This window comes from Callospermophilus lateralis, chromosome 12, assembly GCF_048772815.1.
Source record: "Callospermophilus lateralis isolate mCalLat2 chromosome 12, mCalLat2.hap1, whole genome shotgun sequence".
Lineage (NCBI taxonomy): Eukaryota > Metazoa > Chordata > Mammalia > Rodentia > Sciuridae > Callospermophilus > Callospermophilus lateralis.
Window position 1 is genome coordinate 86,030,463 of NC_135316.1, and position 19,104 is coordinate 86,049,566.

Consider the following 19,104-nt stretch of genomic DNA (forward strand, 5'->3'; position numbering starts at 1 on the left):
GAAATAATGCATGTCAAATGCTTAATACTTGACACATAAGAAATTTATAACTACTCCTAGTCCTAATTTCCTAATTGTATTTATTTATTTATTTATTTTTGGTGGTGCTAGAAATCGAATCCAGGGCCTCACACATGCCAGGCAAATGCTTTACCACTGAGCCACATCCCCAGCTCTGGTCCTAACTTTACACTTAACTATGCAGAAACTGTGCAGTGTACTTTCTATCATTCTGCAGCATTCTCAAGAGATACTGATAGGTTAAGTATCTTCAATAGATTTTTTTTAAATGAAAATCTCCATCTGACTGAGGGATCTAGGAAACCATTTCAGATTGTTCTCTCTCTCAATTACAGACACAAAACACAAGGAGCCTTCAAATCTTCTCTCTGACACTACCACCCAACATTTCAATGGGAACAGCTGGTAGGTTGTGGAAAGAAATAATATTCAAAATCTCCCCCCAAAAAAATCGTTATTAAAAAATACCAGAGATAGGTTCTTCAAGTCTTCTTTCAAATACAATTTACTCTTATATGCAATCCAGGAGTGGCTAATTACAACTTAATATGTCCCTTCACTGTCTTCTATTCAGAAATAACGTGTTCCTCCTCCCCAATCTCAACCAAATTTTGCCATCTCCAGCCTCCTAAATATAGACTAGAAAGTGTGAATTGTTCTCTGCTTTTGTTTTTCTTTTCTTCATGTAGTAAATGTCACCAAACTCTGTGGACAGTTCTTTGGATATGTTTCAAATTCTTACCTTTCTATTCCAATCTTTACTCCACCCATCTCTGTCAAAGTGATGCTCCTATAAAACAAGTCTGATTTTGGCACTGCTCAGCTTAAAAATCGCCTACTTACTGCAGCCTGATTATAGGAAAGTCCATCAGAACGACCTAAAGATACTAAGTACTATGACCTCATTGCATGGCGAAACCAGCCTAGCTTTAGGGTCTCCCTCCACTTCACTCTTGGCCCCTTTCTTCATACATCCCTTTTCAATACTTCTGTAAGCCACTGATGTTCCAAAGGTCCTCAGTATGCACCCAGTTACAGCGCCATGAATGTGTCAGTGAAGCTGACCATGGGGATGGCAAAAAGCACCCAATTAAACTTAATTCACAGTGCTATGTGAGAAATGGTAAAACCCAGAGAAACTGTGCTCAAAGGAGCTTGCACCCATTTGAACTTGCCCTTGGGACCAAGTGGGCTCAGTACGTGAACTCTCAAAGGCAAGGCCACCAGAGACTTAAAGGCGAGGAACGGGATCAGCTTTTAACGGCCACCCTGGTACCCAACCCCAGGTGTCCTGAAACAGAGACGAACTGGACCGAGACACGTGAGTTTCAAACCCCAATCCTGGAAACCCCAGAGACGCCGTGTTCCGTTAACCCTGCCCATCTCCAAAGCTTCCGGGAGACGGAAACAAACTCTGGTTTCTCTTCAGCGTTTACCTCTCTGTGACCAAATAAATTTCTAACTCCAACTCTTATACCTTAGCCATCAACCTTTCCCACCTGAACCTCGTCCCTGCCCATCCTTTCAGCGTGCCCACTACCCCTTAGGGCATCTCAGGTGTTCCTTTTTCCTTATTTCGAAAGCCGAAAGAAACTACTCCCTCTTCTCCCTTACCTGCAATTGGAACTCCCCCTCTTCGTACCGGATCGGTCCGAACTCCACACCACCTAGTTGTTACGTTCAACCCACGTTCCCTTCGGACTACTCCTCCCCCACCGGCATCTCCGCTAGGAAAGCAACTTCCGGTTTGAGTCGCGGCAAAAAAAAAGTCCCCCTTCCTGCTGCACGCGGGGCTTGAAAGGACGTCGACGTCGCGGGGAAGGCGAAGATGGGAACACTTCCGGAAGGGATCCGCAGAGGCGTGGCTGTCCTCCCTGTAACCGCAGCCGCAGTTTTAGCTGCGGCTAAAACTGACGAGGAGGGGCGGGGCGGGTGGCTTCCAAGCTCGCCGAGTGTGAGTGGCTGGGTTTGGGGAGGCGATGTTTCTGGAAACTGCTGGAAAGCACTAGAGTGGCGGAGGTGACGCCGACGGCCAGGGGGTGGGGCGTGATTAAAACTAGTGCGCGGCCCGCAGCGGAGGGATTACGCTGCTGAGGAAAGAGAGCGGCGTGCGTCTCTTTGCGCCCTGCCAGGGCCGCGCGAGCCGGGCTTGGCCACCCCGGGGCCCCCCGAGTGACCCTGGGGGTGGCGCAGCAGAGGGGAGGACCGCCATGGAGGCTCTTGGCTGGCGCGTCTCCTTGGTGCCACGGTCGCCACGACGGGGCCACGCCGGGCACCCCTCGTCGGCTCGCTCAGCCTCGGTGAGAGCCGAGCTGCCACAGTGCGTGTTCACAAAGGGTCACCACACACGGAGCTGCCCCTCCCTTCTCCCTAAACCCCACCTTCGAGGCCAGGGGCTTTTCCACCAGGATTCTGGGGTGTTTCTCCTCCTTTCCTCCCTCTCAGATCTTCTAACGGTAAGAGGAGTAGCGAAAGCCCAGGGTCGTGGCTCTGCAGGACCCGTTGTGACTCCTGAGCAGCCGACCCGTCCCTGCTGCGCTGGTCTCAGCTGCCCTGCCTCGTTTTAACTTCCGAGGAAGGGGGAGTTCTCATTGAGTTGATAAGTTGCGAGGCTGCTTTCGTAGGGAGGTCATGTGGTGCACGGGACGTGGTGACCGCGTCTGCTGTTTCTGGAGTCTGCATTCTAAATCTCAGGGCAGTCTATTCAGAAGTACTTTGGGGTCGATTGTTTCTGGGTCCTAGGATAACAATTTGTAGTTCACTGGCTATCTCTTTACATAGTCACCGTGTTGGCATTTTGGCGTTTGGGACTGTGGGTTTCTTTCAAGTGCTCAGACGAAATGATTATATTCTGGAATAATGCTGATGCCTTTGATAGGGTGATAGGAAGGAAACAAATCCCGTGTACGAGGAAATTGATGACTAAAAGAGATTTTAGTTTGTGGTACTTCTGAATGTCAGTGGCCAAGAAATCCAACAAAGAATTGTTGGGTTTTTTTCCTCCAGATTAAAATAGGCTGGTTAGGTTTTATTTACTACTTTTTTTTTTTTTTTTTTTGTAGTTGTACTAGATTATTAATGTACTGGTGCATTCGTTGTAAGATCTAATAATAAAAAAAATTCATTATTTTGAATCTATGAAAATTTGGAAAAGTAGTATTTCCTCCTGAAATAATAGCTAAAACTAATAGGATTTTTTTTCTTGCTCTCCATTGCCAGATCCATTTTTAGAAAGAAATACAGTAATAAACACTTGCTGAATGTTAACTCAAATTGAATAAAACCAAATGCAAAAGTAGTTAAAAATTTGAGATTGCAAAGCAACATCATTGACTAAGTTATGTCAAAAAGTAAACGTTTACAAAGTTGATTTTTATTCTTTAAGTGCAATTTTGATTTTTTTTTTTTGCCAGGAAAGATGTTAATAATGACAGGAATAAAATGGAGATGGGGCTTCAGTTATGGAGAAAAAAGATTTTAGTTGTTTTGGTTGTGTAATGACTCCAGAGCTTTTCTCCTTGTAGAAAGTCAGGAAAGTCTTAAAGGAGAGGATTCAGACATAGGCGATTAGAAGAATTTGTCTAGAAAACTCCATTTACGTTTGTTTTAGAGAGCCATGGTCCCAAATTGGTAAAATTGTTTGTATTTCTACTTATTCCTTAACCAGTGTATTTGGAATGCTCTGAGTACTCCAGTAGCAGAGTGCAGTTACCTTCCAGTGGCTTCAAGCTATTGCCTTCACTCCCTTGTCAGCAGCATGGAACAGAAATTACACTTCTTCATTTCCATTTATAATCTCACGTTTAATACATGGAAGCTTGTTTTTATTATTTATTAATATAGTGAACGACTATAGTAGTACAATGCCATACAATTAGGATTTTCTTTTTTTTTTTTTTGCGCTTCATTTTCTCTCATGATGTCAATTCTTAATAGATTGGCTCTTTAACCAATAAACTTTTTTATCTCATTTCTGGAATATAAAAGCTTCCTGCTGTGATTCCTTGTGTGGCTTCATCCAAAAGACAGAGACAAGTATTCATACTTCTTAGCAGCACCCTGCAAGTTCAGTGTCTAATCCCTTATGTAAATCTAATATTCAGGAAGCTTGGAAAATCAGAAGCTTTTGAAGTTTAGACACAATTCATCACAAAATACAGCCTGCATTAATGAGAATTACATAAAGTTTTTATTCCATTTGTTTTTCTAAAAGAATATTAGTAATTTTGATTGTGGGGTTCTGTTCTTGGGCACTGTTTTATGGAGTGTTAAATAATGGTTTGTGTACCTTGCAACATTTTTAATTCCAAGAAATTGTTTTTGTATACCCCTACCCCACCCCCAGTTCTGGGAATTTTGCACCCAGGCCTCTTTACCCTTGAGCTACATCTCCAGCCCTTTTTATTTTTGAGACAGGATTTTGCTGAGTTGCTGAGGTTGGCCTTGAACTTGGAATCTTGCTTCTGCCTCAGCTTCCTGAGTTCCCTGGCATTACAGGTATGAGCCACTGTGCCACCAGGCAAAAATTCTTAACACACCTAACTAATCTAATTTCTGAAATACAGCTAACTCTTGCATTTGAGGAATTTTGAAATTATTGCTTGTCAGTAAAGTTGTGCTAGGCATTATATATTTCAAAACTTTAACTTTAGGGGCTGGGGTTGCACATGTGAGACGCTGGGTTTGATCCTCAGCACCACATAAAAATAAACAAAATAAAGGTATAGTGCCCAGTTATAACTTTAAAAAAAAATTTAAAAAAAACTTGAGACATATTAGTATTTGTCCTCAGTGATTTGATTTGTTAGAAGGGAAAATGCATTTATTTATTCTGCTCTATAAGTGCAATTGTAGAGAAAAGCACAAACTGTAAGTGTAGCCATTTAGTGGTCCAAACAAGAAATTATTAATCCCAGGATTTAAGGTTGTTTTATACTTTAAACTCTAAAATTTAGATAAAACCTTACAACTTATAATGTAGCCCAAATTTACTTTTTGCCCACACAAAATGAAGACAGTATGATAAAGAGTCTTACAACATATTTTGGAATATCTGATTTCTATTCCAGAGTTTCTATGTGACCTTACACAGGTCACTTAATTCTGAAGGCCTTGGTTTACAGATTAAAAAATGAGAAGTCTGAAATAGATGGACATCTTAGAAAGGTCTTTTATAGTTCCACCAATATACCTGCAGATATTTACTTTTTAAAAGGTGTTTCCCACTCAGGACATGATCCCATTTCACCATAAAGTGCTATCTTATTACTCTAAATTTGTTGTGTTGTTTTGGGTTGGTAGTATATTCGTGTGGTTCAAAATTCAAAAGTGTATGCAGTGTAAAGTCTTCCTACCATACCTGTTCCTCAGTTAACCAGTTCCCTGCCTAGGAAGCAACAAAGGCTAACAGTTTCTTGTATATTTTTTTAATTATGCATATACAAGCAAATAAGTACTATTGGTGTTTATTTACCCCTCTTTTGTATGCATGCTGAAATACCTTTGTTCACGTATCTTAGTTATTGTTCTCTGTTACTTAGCAAGGAGTCTGTTGTTTTTATGGCTGCATAATATTCCATTAAGCTTTTTCATTATCTCATCAGTCCTCTCCCCTTTTGGATATTGAAGGGTTTTTTTTTTAATCTTTATTAAAAAGTATTGTGCAATGAATTACATTGTATATTCACCTTTTTCCACCTATGTGAATATATCTGTGTCCTTAATAGTGGCACAGATGCATCCCCTATGTCATAGTGAGATAATGAAGTCAATGTCCTGTTTAGTTCTAAAGTAAGCACAAGACCTTGGGTTTGATTCCCCAGCACCCCAAAAATAAATAAATAAATAACCTGAAGTAAGACTAGATATATGAAGTCACATTACCTGAAGGACTGCTTCTACATTTAATCTCTAGAGGAAATAGGTGGTTTGTGTTCAGGGACAAACACAAATCTTTAAACATTAAAATCATACAGCACAGCAAGATTTTCAACAAGAAACATATGAAAACAGACTGACTTCTGTGCTTCCAAACCAATGCTTATTCCAAAGCATATGCTATTTAAACTTATTTTTTCTTATACATTTGGCTAAACATGTAGTTAAATTTGTCTATGATGCAACTGCTGTGCATTGTCATTTTACCAATAAGAAAACACCTAAAAGAAGTAAACAGTTTACCCAAACTTACCCAACACAGTGGCAGACCTGGGACTGACTCCTAAACCTTCTGATTTCTTTCTTTTTTTGTTTTTTCAGGTTTTTTTTTTTTTTAGTTTTATTGATTTTTTTTTTAATACACAACAGCGGAATGCATTATGGTTTTTATTACACCACATATGGAGTACAATTTATTTCTAATCTCAGATTATTCCAACATATCATCCACCTTCGTAATTAAGTGGGTACCTTCAGCCGTAGACCTCATCTGAGAATGCACAGTGGTTAGGGACTGCTTTAGGTACATTTTTCTCTTCTTGGACCCTAGGCTAACCTAGAGTTCAGAAAGCAGCAGTACGTTTTTCTAGCAACAAAATGACATTCTATAAGTATTTTTTGAAGTAATCACACAACATGCTGATTAGCAATCAGGAAGCCTCCCAATCAAAAAATTAAGCTTATATAGAGAAGCATTCCTAATTGAAACATAGTTGTCAATTCAAAATGAATTTATCAGTCATAAGGACTGAAAGGAATTTAGGATTATTTGGAAATGGGTAGTCTGAAATTCCCCAGAGTTCATGCCATCATTTAATTTAGCCAGGAAACTTAAAACAAGAAATCACTAAGAAAATAAAAACAAACAAACAAACAAACAAAAAACATAACCAGAAGAGAGATAATAGAAACAATAGAAAAATAATCGAAAAAAAAAAGTAGAAGGTTGGAAGATGTGCTGTAGTAATGGCATTGCATCACATGGCAATGCTATTCCTTGTCTTTGTAGAACTTGCTCTTCTCAAGCTTTTGATCTCAGCTTCAGTATCTTATATCAAGTTGTCCACCCTGTTACAGAAGCCCTCTGTCCTTTATACCCACTCTAATTTTTTATTACCACTTACTGCTGTTTTCCTCATGGAATGAATGTGTAATAAATACATATATATTTACTTTCTCTGTATTAGGTTCTGTGAGAACATGGACTACATCTATTTTGTTCATATAGTGCCCAGTACATACATAGTATGGACTTGAATGATGATCTTGGTAACTTCCAATTTCCAATTAAAATGGTAGACTTTTAAAATGGAATATTGTCCAGTTTTGTTTTGTTTTGTTTTCTTTTCTTTTTTGTTTTCTTTTTTGGGGGATGGTGTTGGGGATTGAACCCAGAGCCTTGTGCATGTTAAACAAGCACTCTTAAAAATGAACTACAGCTCTGGCCACTTAAGATGGAATATTTTCGATAGTATAGTTCCCTATGTTTTTGTATGTATTAGTTTCAGTGTATATGTCATTGAGAAAAACATTAAATTTGTCAACAAGTGTCCCTTAAATATGCAAGGCACTGTACTAAATATAGGGAGAATACAAGGTGAATAATGCATGGTCCTTATTTCTAGAGGGTTGAAACATGTAAACAGGTGACTGTCCTGTCACACAAAGCAGAATGAAATTTTAATTACTAGAGTTGCAAAGCAATATTCTATAGGCACAATGGAGAAAAAATTAATTATAGGCAGAACCTCAATTAGTTGAATTTTTACTTTGGTCTTGACCCATTGAAAATGGAACTGACCCATAAATAGAGAAGAGAGGTGAATGAATGTTTAACTTCACTTTTTAAAAAAAGTTCTTGAAATATTAATATTGACCACAAAGCATTTGTTCTTTTAAAATCTCAGTTATAGAGGCCCCTGATCTTAGCTGGGCACACTAGCACATGCCCGTGTTCCCCGGCTACTTAGGAAGCTGAGGCAAGAGTACCACAAGTTTGATAATAATATGGGCAGCTTAGCAAGACCCTGTCTCAGAATCAAAAGGGCTGGGGATATAACTCAGTAGTAGAGCACCCAGGTGTTCAATCCCCAGTACCACAAAAATATTAATAAGGGCTGAGACGTGGGGATGTAGCCCAGTACTGGAGTGCTTGCTTAGTATGTGCAAGGCCCTAGATTGAATCCCCAGTACCACCAATAAATAAATAACTCCAGCCTTAAACTTTATATTTCTAAATTGAGGCTAACTGTAAAATCAGTTTGACTAGGTTGGCAGTTCCCAAATAGTAGCTAAGTGCAGTCTAATGATTGGATTGATTGTTTTCTTACTGTTATTTGGGGGCTAATATTTGTAATCCAACTATGGAATGGTAAGAATAGACTCATATATTTTAAAGAACAAAACCACTGATGGTATTTAATGTATGATTCTCTAATCACATAATAAGTAAGAATGTAGACTGAGTTTTTGTGATCTAATCTGATTTCTTGTTTATTTTTACTTCTATGTTTTCCTAAGCAATATAGACCTCCATCTACTCTTTAAAAACCATGCCAAAAAAAGTACAGGTTATAGATTCAGAGATCTGATTTCAACTTGGCCACTTATTAACTCTGGTGCTGCTGCTGTTGAATTTGTTTCTCTAGACATTAACTTCCCTGAGGCTCAGTTTCATCTATAAAATGAAAATATCTACTAGTCCTATTTTTGTTATTTAACTAGTTTTGTGACTTCAGGCTAATTATTTATCCTCTTTTGAGTTCAGTTTTCTATATATGAATGAAATTCTCTTAAATGAGGTAATATGTACAGCAGTGTCTGGCAGTTAATAAGCCCTCACAACAAATGTTGGTTTCTCCTCATCTAAACTTTGCCTGTCCTTCAAAATTCGCTGTAACCTTTCAGTTGCTAGTTCTTAGCAGCCTCTCCTTCCAAAGTTGTGCTTGCCCTATATGCCTGGGTTCCTAGATAGATACGGATGGCAGTACATTGGGAACTTGTTAAAACTGTAATTGTGTGGGTCCCATTCATGATTCCATGAACATGGAATGGGGATTGATCATCTGTATTTTTCTTCATCAAATTTTCTCCTACTAATAATCACAATTGCTCACCTATTTGTTAATAGTCACATGCCCATTATAGTTTACATTTATTATGTAATTCTTAAATAACCTTTCAGGGTCTTTGCTTTGTATCCCAAATTTACTGCACATTTCATGCGGGCACGAAATACTCAGTTTAGAGTTTGAAAAGAAATGCCTTCCTTTAGCTGGACATAGTGGTGCATGTCTGTCATCCCAGCAACTCAGGAGTCTGAGGCAGGAGGATAGCAAGTTTGGACCAGCCTAAGCAACTTAGTGAGACCCTGTCTCAAAAATAAAAAGGGATGGGGTTATGGCTCAGTGGTTACACACCACTCAGGTCAATCCCCAGTACCAAAAAGAAAAGAAAAAATGATTACAAATATAATATGCTAAATAATATTAGGTTTCATAAGATAGCAAAAAATAATAATTGCAATGTTAGAGGGAACTTGAAATATTCATTTGAATTAAAAGTATATAATTCATTTGCCTTCCATTTTATAGCTTTTCAACAGTGGAACAGATAATAATTTGAAGATTAAGGCAGAAGGTGTCTTAAGATAAACTGATAATGTCTAAATGTTCTTTGGGACTCCAACTGTAAGCATTGTTGGATTTCTTTGCATTTTAAGTTGCTTGAAGAATTTATACATAAGACCAGTAACAGAAACCCAGCTATTAGCATGATAGGTTTTCTCGGGTATCCGTTCCCCATGTGGAAGAGCACACACAGTGTGGCTGCACAGACCTGGAACTTGTTTGGATGTCATAATTTCCAGTCATGCAGGTGTAGTTGACAGCAACTTTCACCCTCAAGTATTAGGAGGCACTATTTTACTGATCAGGAAAGAAATTTTAGGAAATTCATTTTACTTTCTAAATATAATTTGTCATGATTAATCAATAAAATGATGTTTGCCTTAAGTACTGATTAGCTTTAAAATGAGCTCTCCTCTGAATTCTTATTGTAAATGAGGGGTGTTAGTACATTTTTTCTGAATATGGAGTATATAAAACCTGGATAGTAACTCAGTTGAGTCTTCAGAGCTAATAGGTGGAGATTAAATTTAAAAAAAAAAAAAAAAAAAAAAACTTTTGGAATAAATTGAGAATTTCCTGAAAATAAAGGGCAGAGAGATTATAGGGAATTTGGGAAATAGTAATTTCAGAATATCATGCCAGATATAGCAAATATATTTATTACCCTCAAAAACTCTCAGAATAGAACAAGTTAAATGGCATGACAAGAATCAGTCAAATCCTTTCTATAGATGCGTCTTTTCAGCAAATCAGTAGCATTAAGAGACCAAAGAAACATGACAGACAAACGCAGTGCATGGACTTTGTGGATCCTGGATTGTAGAATACATGCTGGGAAAATTTGGATATGATGCCCAGCTGTAGAATATAATGGAGAACATGTTTTTAATTTTCCTAGGTGTGCTAATGGTGGCTTTATGTAGATGAATGGACATAGGAGACATGCCTGAAGTTTATTTAGAGATGAAGTTATCTTTAAATAGTTTAAATACATACCCAAGCACATATAGGTAAAACAAATATGATACACTGTTAAATGTTGGGTCTGTGGTCGGTATATGGTAAGGATAGTTGTCGAACAGTTCTTTTAATTTTTCTGTATGTTCAAATATATAAAATGAAAAATTGGGAGAAAAAGAAATGAATCCTCTTTTCACAGTTTTAAATGTAGGAAAAGATCTGAAAAAAAGTGGATCATTGTTATCCAGGTATGGTGGTACACGCCTGTCAACCCAGCAACTTGGAGGGCTGAGGCAGGAAGATCGAAAGTTCAAGGCCCGCCACAGCATTGTAGCAAGACCCTATCTCAAAAGTAAAAATTAGAAAGGGCTGGGGGATATGGCTCAGTGGTAGAGTGCCTCTGTGTTAAAGCCCCAGGCCCACCCCCAAAAAAGTGAATCACTGTTTAGTGCTGTTGTTTCTGTCTTCCCCTCCATTCTTGTGTGAATCCAGGCCAGTTAGGCCTTCACTCCTATCTCCCCAGCGAGTGCTCATTTCCACATCAGCATTGACTGTCATGCAGCCAGCTCTGGTGGTCATTTCTTAGTCTCTGTTTTCCCTGACCTCAGAGCAGCACTTGGTACCATTCATCACTCTCATGTACTCTAAGTTCTCCTACTTCCTGGCTTCCCCTTAGTATCTTTTACAGGTTCCTCCTCTTTGAACAGTGGCATGCCTAGGGCCAAGATGGCTTCTCAGTTTCCATTTGTTCCCTAAATAATTTTGTCTTATAGCTTTAAACACTGTATGGCTGCTAAAACTTCTAAGTTAATATCTCCAGCATCAGCCTCTCCCTGATCTTGGGACTGTGTCCATCTGCCTACCTGACAAACTCTCTTGATGACAAGTATGCACTTCAAATTCAGTGTGTCCAAAACAGAACACTTGAGTCCCATCGATCTCATCTGCTTTTCTACAAAGCACCTTCTTTCTGCCTGCTATTCCCACGTTATTCCTCATCTCATGTGTTGAACTTCATTCTAATTACTCAGGCAACAAATCTTTAGGTCAGCTCTAATTCCTCTTTTTCCCTTGTACCTCACACTGCATCCCTCAGCAAATGTAGTCAGCCCTACTTTTAAAATATACCCATAAGCTAAGCAGTTCTGCAATTGTCACACTATTATCTTAATCCAAGCCACATCCCATCACAGGTTATAGCAGAGTTTCCCAATTTAGGCACTATTGACATTTGGGATCAGTAATGCTGGGGAACAGGCTTTCCTGTGCTGTGTGCCCTGTAGGATGTTTAGTGCATTCTTTGCCTTCACCCACTAGGTGCATGTAGTCACCCATCCCTACAGTTGTGACAACCAGAAATGTCAACTAGCCATTGCCAAAATATTGTCTGTGAGGCAAAATTGCCCCCAATTGAGGACCACTGAGTTATAGTAATATCCTTGTTCTCCCTGCTTTTTTCTTGTCTCCCTTCACTTTATTTTCCATCTAGCAACCAGTGTGTCATTTAAAACATATCATTCCTTTGTTTAAAACCTTCCTGTGTCTTACTAACTCATTAGTTCAGTCTAGCAGCCTACAGATTCCTTCTCTATCATCTCTCTCTCTCTCTCTCTTTCTCTCTCTCTCACACACACACACACACACACACACACACATACACACACATTTGTTCCCCCACTCAATTGCAGAACGGCTTTTTGGGTGTGTGCAAATTGGAAAGGGCACCCCTTTCGTTAAGTGGATGCATCCCATTCCCCTGCTTTACTTTTCTCCATTGCATCATCTGTCACCACTTTACATGTTATGTTTGTTGAGTGAATGGTAAAGTGGGAACTAAGGATTATAATGTGTATTTAGTGACAAGTTACTTAAAGGGCACATAATGCCATCAGAATGTCAAAAAAAGGCTTAGCACCTAACCTACCTTCAGAAATTCTGTAAAGGTCTCCCAGAAGAAATGATGCTTAAGTAAGTCTTAGTCTGGAACCTGTTAAAGCAGAGGAGGAGTGGAGCAAATGATAGGTTTGATTTTGAACTAATTTTGCAATACCTCGAGGAGGGGAGCCTTCTGTCAGTGTGGTTATAGAGACAGGACTTGATCCCAAGGTATACATCTGGATGGTAAGTACAGATTTAGGAATAATTTGGAAATAAGCAGAAATGAGAGAATATTTGCATATCAGAATTGCAAGAAAAGCCGTGAAGTTGAGTGTGGTAGAGGAGAAAAACTCCCTAAACCAATGCCACAGAGAAGATTAGGGAAAATGAGAAGCAAGATGGGAGACTATTTATTGTGTTTCTCTAAAGCAAATGAAGGTGGGTCATTTGGTCCTCTGTACTTTGGGACTCTTCCCATTACTTTAGTCTGGTTTAAGATAAATAATTGCTCTTCTTCAGGGATTACCAAGGTGGTGATTACATCAGACAAATGAAGCTGACGGACTGCACTACTCTTACAAGTTCTAAGGTGATTTTAATTTTTATGCTTCAGAAAACTTAGTCTTTCAAATTTGGAGATCTTTGGAGGAAAACTGTAAAAAAAGAGGACTATGAAGTTTTTTTCATTGTATTTGTATACTTTCTTAATCCTGTAGGTCACTGGCTAGTTTTTCTCCCAGTCTCAGTTTGGCCTGCTCACACAGCTGTAATCAGTTGGCAGCTGGCTTAGGGCCACAGAGTCTTAAGGTGGCTTCAATGACATGTCTGAGGCTGTGGTACAGGGTGTCAGCCAGCTCCTTCTCCCTCTTTGCTGGCATCCTCTTCACTCACAGTCTCCCCACAGGGCTTTAACATGGCAGCACAGAGTTCTAATAGGGCAAAAGGAAAGACTGCGAGGACTGTTAAGGCCGAGTCTCAGAAGCCACACGTCAGTCCTATTGCATTCTACCACACTTAAGATTACACATTCACTCCTTTAAATTTCACAACAATGCTATAAAAATTTGGGACTTTATTATCAGTTTGTCCACTGACAGGCAAGCCACCGAGCCAGATACTTTCAGGCACTCCTTTCCTATCAACAAGCTCTGGTATGTTGATTTATCTAAGTTATTTCCTCATCTGTAAAGTGGAAGTTTATACCACTCCACAGAATTATTTTTAGGATTGAATGAAATGATTTCTGAAATGCCTAGCTAAATGCTGGATACCTAGCAGGTACTCAAAAATGTTAATATCAACATCTTCTTTTTACCCTTCTCAGGTTCCTTTTATACGATGGGAAAATGTTTTTCATATATGTTACTTGTCTCATTTTCTTAAACAAAACCTAAGTGACCTAGACTGAATTGTTATTAAAGGAGACAGTGATTAACATTCCAATAGCTGAGCAGTTATAAAGAAAATTTCATTCTGACAGAATTAGTTATTTTAAGACTGTGATCTGAGCTGTTCTACCCTAAGGTGTTAGTGGCTGATGATCTCTTAATATATTACTCTTGCAGTGATTTACTTATATTTTCAGAGGAAATAAAGTACCAAAGAAGGAATAGAACTAAAGAATTTTAGGTTTTGTGGCAAGCCGATGAGGAAGCTGTGATTAGGAAAGGGATCTTTCAGTGGTGCTCCTTGTGGTCTGACTGCCACCATGGGCCTGCTCTGGCAAGTTATCAAGTCACACCACATTTTGTGTATAATTTATAGATTTGGGTTTCTGTAGGGAAAAAAGAGAGATGCCTTTTAATAAATTCAGATCATCATTGCTACATTATTTCATTTGGATGTGTGACATTTAGATTAGCATAAATGCAGTTACCCTGCTATAAATCCAACTGCAGTGCTGACACATTAAGATTTGGGCCTGTTATGAGCTGAATTGCCCCCCTCAAAAAAAAGTTCATATGTTGAAGCCATAATTCTCTGTACCTGGAATGTGACTGTGTTTGGTAATAGGGCTTTAAAGAGATTAAATTAAAGTGAGGTATTTAGGGTGGGCTCTTATCCAATACTATTAGTATCCCTACAAAAAGAAGAAATTTGGATACAGAGTGAGACATCCAAAACAGGCAGAGGGGCAACCATCTGCAAGCTGAGGAGAGAGGCCTCAGAAGAAATCAAACCAGATATCAGACTTAGACCTTGAGACTAATAGCCTCAAGAATTGTGAAAAAAAATCTGTTTTTGTAGGTATTTTGTTAGTGCAGCCCTAGCAAATCCATACAGAGGCCAATATCCACCTTTACACATGATGTTTAATATTGTTATTTTTTTCAAGACCAAAATTTTTTATTATAAAAAAGCAAACTGAGAATGAATTATAGAAGCTTGTTTGTTCTCATAATATAGTCAAACTAAGTTATACAATAGGGTATTTGAAATAGAACCAATTAGAAGAGCCTCTCATCCTTTATTTTGCCACCAAGGCCATAAAATATTTCCTTCTTCTTCTCTTTCTTCTTCACTCTACCCTCCTATCCACCCTGTGCATTCTTATTGCTGGCTCTTTTACCTTCCTTTCCTTATTTTTAACAAGCTTTCATCATTTCCTAAGCAACAGGAAAATGTGTGGGTTTCTTTTTTCTTTTACTGGGGATTGAACCTAGGGGAGATTAACCACTGAGCCACATCCCAACCCTTTTTATCTTGAGACAAGGTCTCACTAAGTTGCTGAGGCTGACTTTAAACTCACGATTCTCCTGACTCAGCCTCCTGAGTTGCTAGGATTATAGGCATGTGCCACCACACTTGGTTTGTGTTGTTTTGTAGCTTCATAAAAAAATACAAGTAGGGGCTAGACATGTTGGCACATGCCTTTTATAATCACAGTGACTTGGGAGGCTGAGCCAGGAGGATCACAAGTTTTGAGATCAGCCTTAACAACTTAGTGAAACCCTAAGCAACTTAGCGAGATCCTGTCTGAAAAACAAAAGATGATAGGGTGCTGGGGATGTGGCTTAGTGTTCAGGCACCCCTGAGTTCAATCCCCAGTATTCCCAAAATAATAATAATACAAGTAGGGGGCTGAGGTGATAGCTCAGTGATAGAGCACTTGCTTGGCATGTGTGAAGCCCTGGCTTTCATCTCTAGGACTGGAAAAGAGGGGAACATGTTTTAACATTCGTTGAGCAACTATTTTTTGGTAGGTACTGTGTTATTCACTTTGTATAAAACATCTGCTTTAGGGTTGAGGTTGTGGCTCAATGGTAGAGGGCTCACCTAGCACGTGCAGGGTCCTGAGTTCAATCCTTAGCACCACATAAAAATAAATAAATAAAGGTATTGTGTCCACCTAAACTAAAAAGTAAATATTTTAAAAAAAAAAATCTGCTTTGAGAAAACAGCAGTGGCCCAATTTAGAAAAAGAAGGAAAAATGACAGTGGTAGCTGTCTAACATCATTTTAGAACTTTCAGTCTCTGTTTCTGTGTACTTAGCCCTGCCATTGTCGGGTCTGCAGTATCTGGTGATTATGAAAGAGCACTCTTAATTATTTAAATCTCTAGATGTAAACCATTTGTGATGTAAAAACATTGTACTTTGGAGACATGTGTCTATTAGAATGGGCCACGAGCAGCTCGGGGCCCTAGCGTGTTTGAGGGTATGTCATTGATGTCATAAGTTGCATGTGCTTGCTTGCTCCCTTCTTAATGAAGAGTAAATAAAGGAAAAGTGGAAAAAGTTTCTAACTTCTGGACTGTGGGATGATAATTCTGAGGAAGGTACTACTCTGAGGACATTGGAAGCATGCCTGGGCTAGTGTAAGTACCACCTAACAGTGAAAAGAATTTGAAATAGTTTCTTGGGCTTGGAATGCTGAAGAAAAGGAGCCCAAGGGAAAGGGAGCTAGTTAGTCTGACACAAAAGGGATCTTCAGGCTGTGGATCATCAGGTTGTGGATCATTAGGCTTGGACTGAGGCCTGTTTTCATACATCCCTTGGTTGAGAATGGCTTTAACATTTTTAAAGAACTATAAAAGAATATTTGACAAAGACCTTATAAATCCACAAAGCCTAAAATATTTTTATCTGACCCTTTGCAGAAAAAGTATGAAATCCTTTGCATTATAATTATAAAGAATCCATTTGTGTTTTCTTCTTTTTTTTTTTTTTTTCTTAATGGTGTTAGGGATTGAACCCAGGTAGGTCTACCACTAAGCTACATGCCCAGCCCTTTTATCTTTGAGACAGGGTCTTAGGGTCTCACTAAATTTCGTAGGAATTCACTAAGTTCCTGAGACTGGCCTGGAGTTGGGACTCCTCCTGTCTTAGCCTCCCAAGGTGCTGGGATTACAGCTATGTGCCATCACACTCGGCCTGTTTGTGTTTTCAGTTGGAAGACTAAGCTATACTGTAAACAGATGAATATGAGAAATCTTCCCAAACATTTGTAGTGTTTCATAGAATTATCCAATTCTAAACCTTATCATTAAGAGATCATCTGTTCTGTATTAGTTTGCTGGGGCTGCTGTGTCAAAGTGCCACAAGCTGAGTAGCTTGAGCAACAAAAATTTATTATCTCATAGTTCTCGATACTTGAAGTCCAAAAGAACATGTTGACATGCTTGGTTCCTTCTGAGAATTGTGGGGGAAAATCTGTTCCATGCCTCTTCCTGCTTCTGTTGATTCGCTAGCAATCTTTGGCGTTCCTTCACTTATTGAAATATCATGCCAGTCTCTGTGTTTATGTTCATGTAATGTCCCTCCTGTGTATGTGTCTGTATTCAAATTTTGCTTTTTTATAAGGATACTAGTCACATGGGATTAGGTTACCTCAATGATCTCATCTTAGTATCCCCTGCTAAGAACCTATTTCTAAATTCACATAAGTATTGGGGGTTAGGACAAAATCCTCTGTTAGTGAGGCAGTTCCACCCACATCTTCTAAACCTTTGTTTTACAGAAAAAAAAAAAAAAAAAATATATATATATAGTGTTAAAATACAGCTCTAGTATTTATTCACCTACACAGTTTACACCATAATACACAACTACAGTGTGGTGAGGTTCAAATCAAGTATAGTACTTGTTTATATTAGTTAACATCATGCCAGTTTCTTTCATGGGCCTTTCATTAATCATAGAGCAATAAGAAGATGAATCAGAGTCTGTCTTTGCCATTACAGGCTAAGTGCATCATCCATGAATTAGGTTAAGATGAACTTCATATGTTAAGTTTAAAAAGGAATTTACCAAGGTCTGCTGTTGGCTAGAGAGAATCTAAGCTTTCATGCACAGCATAGCATAGACCAAACAGGTTATTCATGCTTTGTAAATCTCTTTAGATAGTCTAGTGTGTGCTTGTTTACAAAAGTAATATTGCCATGTTGGCATATTTCCAGTTAAGGTGGTTTTGCTTTCACTGGTTTCATTTACCCTCATTCAGCCTCCATGGTTAAGTGATCCTCATGATGCATCATCAAAAGGTCAGTAGCAACCTCACACTGTTACACAGCCTACGCCATTCACCTCGCTTCATCTCAGCATGTAGGCATTGTTATTAGCTCACACCATCACAAGAAGAGCAAATATAGACAATAAGATATTTTGAGCGATCATATAACTTATTACAGTGTAATTGTTCAGATTCCTTAGCTATTATTATTAATCTCTTACTGTGCCAATTTATAAATTAAACTTTATCATAGGTATATGTGTATAGGAATAAACAGTACATACAAGATTCAAAACTATCTGTGGGAGCCTTGGAAGGTACCTCCCGTGGATAAAGGGATACTACCATACAATTATTGGCTAGGTTATGTATGAGGGACTGAATCTAAAAGGTTATACTTTAGAGATCACCTAATATTCACTACCATTGGTATACCAAGCATTTGGGTTTAAGAACACCTCATTTGCTCTCCCTTGATATCTTCTGTCTTTTATGTAGCCTTTTGTGATAGCCAGCTACAAAGATGGCCCTTAGCATTTTTTAATGTTTAAAATTTTGTGTGTGTGGTCCTGGGGATAGAATGCAAGGGTGTTCTACCATTGAGCTACATCCCCACTTCTTTTTTATTTTTTGAGATAAGATCTCATCAAGCTGCTGAGGTTGGCCTTGAATTTGGAACCCTCTTGCCTTAGCCTCCAGAGTTGTTGGGATTAAAGGCGAGTGCCACTACACCCAGCCCCCGCAATGATTCTTTTTTTTTTTTTTTTTTAATATTTATTTATTTATTTTTTAGGTGTAGAAGGACACAACACAATGCCTTTATTTTTATGTGGTGCTGAGGATCGAACCCGGGTCCCACCTGTGCAAGGCGAGCGTTCTACTGCTGAGCCACAATCCCAGCCCAGCCCCCAATGATTCTTTTGTCTTGTAATTCATGCCCAATGACTGTGTAACTACTGGAGTAGTGTGTTTATCACACACACATGGTGTGTGATTTTGAGGCTAGGTGATAAAAAAAAAAAAAAAAAAAAAAATTGTGGCTTCCGTTTCCCTCTCTTGGATCACTCTCGGGAAGTCAATTCCCATTTCGTGAGGATACTCAAGTAGCCTTGTGGAAGTCCATGTGTTACGAAACTGAGGCCTCCTCCCCCTAAAAGAGCAGTAACTTGCCTGGTATCTGAAAGAGCCACATTGGAAGTAGATCTTGAAGACTTTGTCCAGCCTGCAG

The 19,104-nt window shown here is 38.9% G+C and overlaps 1 protein-coding gene and 1 long non-coding RNA gene across 6 annotated transcripts in view; one reads left to right on the plus strand and one right to left on the minus strand.

The window, feature by feature from the left end:
* Positions 1-2,125, minus strand: part of Uspl1 (ubiquitin specific peptidase like 1) — a 39,222-nt gene extending 37,097 nt beyond the window's left edge. For 2 of the 3 annotated variants that reach the window (XM_076872493.1, XM_076872492.1), the window contains exon 1: positions 1,636-2,125. The gene's annotated coding sequence lies outside the window, so the exon portion shown is untranslated. The remainder of the gene's footprint in view (positions 1-1,635) is intronic. The other variant, XM_076872494.1, reaches the window with a different exon arrangement.
* LOC143411644 (uncharacterized) lies at positions 2,092-18,904 on the plus strand. 3 transcript variants are annotated; one of them, XR_013092879.1, is made up of 4 exons: positions 2,092-2,341; positions 4,438-4,518; positions 12,945-13,014; positions 18,670-18,904. It is a non-coding gene; the product is annotated as an uncharacterized LOC143411644 (long non-coding RNA). The 3 variants fall into 3 exon arrangements; XR_013092881.1 differs by having other exon boundaries at positions 2,092-2,321; XR_013092880.1 differs by lacking the exon at positions 12,945-13,014.
* Positions 18,905-19,104: the final 200 nt, after the last annotated feature.